The following is a 1,293-nucleotide window of genomic DNA, read 5'->3' on the forward strand; positions in this document are numbered from 1 at the left end:
AAGAACAAATCGTCAACAGCCAAGGCAAACTGACACCACTATGGGTGATCACGCCAATCAGGATGATCTCGCTGCGGCTATGGCACTCATGCAGCAGCAGATGCAACAAATGCAGCAGACCATCCAAGCTCAGCAGGATGCTGCTGAACAGGCTGCTCTCGCGCAGCAGGAACAACAGGCGCAGACTGTTCCAATCGGGCAGAGAAACCTTCCGCGTAACATCTCTACTACGCGCTCTGCCATTGTTCCTCCACTCTGCACCAGGCAGGACTTCGAAATCAAGCCTGCTTTGATCGGTCTAGTACAGAGAAAGGTGTTCTCTGGTCTCTCTACAGAAATTCCAATGGAGCATATTGAGAGCTTCGAAAAAGTCTGCAGTTTTACTCGCGTGAATGGTGTTCCACCAGACTACATCACGTGCATGTTATTCCCATTCTCTCTTGATGGAAAAGCTGCACGGTGGTTGAACTCTCTCCCTACCGGCTCTCTCACTTCATGGGAACAGGTCCGATCAGCGTTCCTCAGCCATTTCTACTCTAAGGCGAGAACAGCTGCATTGAGGAACAAGATCACCTCCTTCAGACAGCTCACTGATGAGCCTTTCTGCGACACATGGGAGCGCTTCAATGACTATCGCAGAGAATGTCCTCACCATGGATTTGATGATGATTACCTCCTGGACATTTTCTATGATGGAGTGGACTGGAAATACCAAGGTGCTCTAAACTCTGCGAGCAATGGAGACTTCATGACTCAAACCACAGATGGAGCGTTTAAGCTGATTGAGAACATGTCTGCTAGCTCAGCTAATAAGAAAGAGGAGAGTGATTGCTCCAAGAAAGGAAACAGTTCTGACGCCCAGAAAATAGATGAGCTGACTGCCAACGTTGATCAGCTACTGAAAAACAACCAAGGGCACGTTTTCAGCATGGAACAACCTACGGTCGGGCATATTCAGAACCAGAACCAGCGACAACCGCAGAGCAATCCGCATGCTGTTCCAGCTACCGGGAACAGTCAACCAGATGAGCTGAAGGGTCTGGGTATGATGATGCAACAGCTGTTGCAGGGTCAGCAGGTTCAGGCCAAGGCGTTGAATCAGGTAACCACGGAAATAGACACCAGGATGGGCAACATGTTCACTGAGCTGAATAACAAGTATGACAATCTTGCGATCCATATAAGAAAGATCGATGTTCAGCTTGCTCAAACAGTTGAGAGTGTCAAGAGGCAACAAGAGACGCTTCCTGGAAGAACTGATAAAAATCCTAGGACTGAGCACTGTAATGCAAT

General features: G+C 48.6%; 1 non-coding gene across 1 annotated transcript; it reads right to left on the reverse strand.

Annotated features, from left to right (window-relative positions):
* Positions 1-553: 553 nt before the first annotated feature.
* LOC117127648 lies at positions 554-660 on the reverse strand. The gene has a single exon (XR_004450668.1). It is a non-coding gene; the product is annotated as a small nucleolar RNA R71 (small nucleolar RNA).
* Positions 661-1,293: the final 633 nt, after the last annotated feature.

This window comes from Brassica rapa, chromosome A08, assembly GCF_000309985.2.
Source record: "Brassica rapa cultivar Chiifu-401-42 chromosome A08, CAAS_Brap_v3.01, whole genome shotgun sequence".
NCBI lineage: Eukaryota > Viridiplantae > Streptophyta > Magnoliopsida > Brassicales > Brassicaceae > Brassica > Brassica rapa.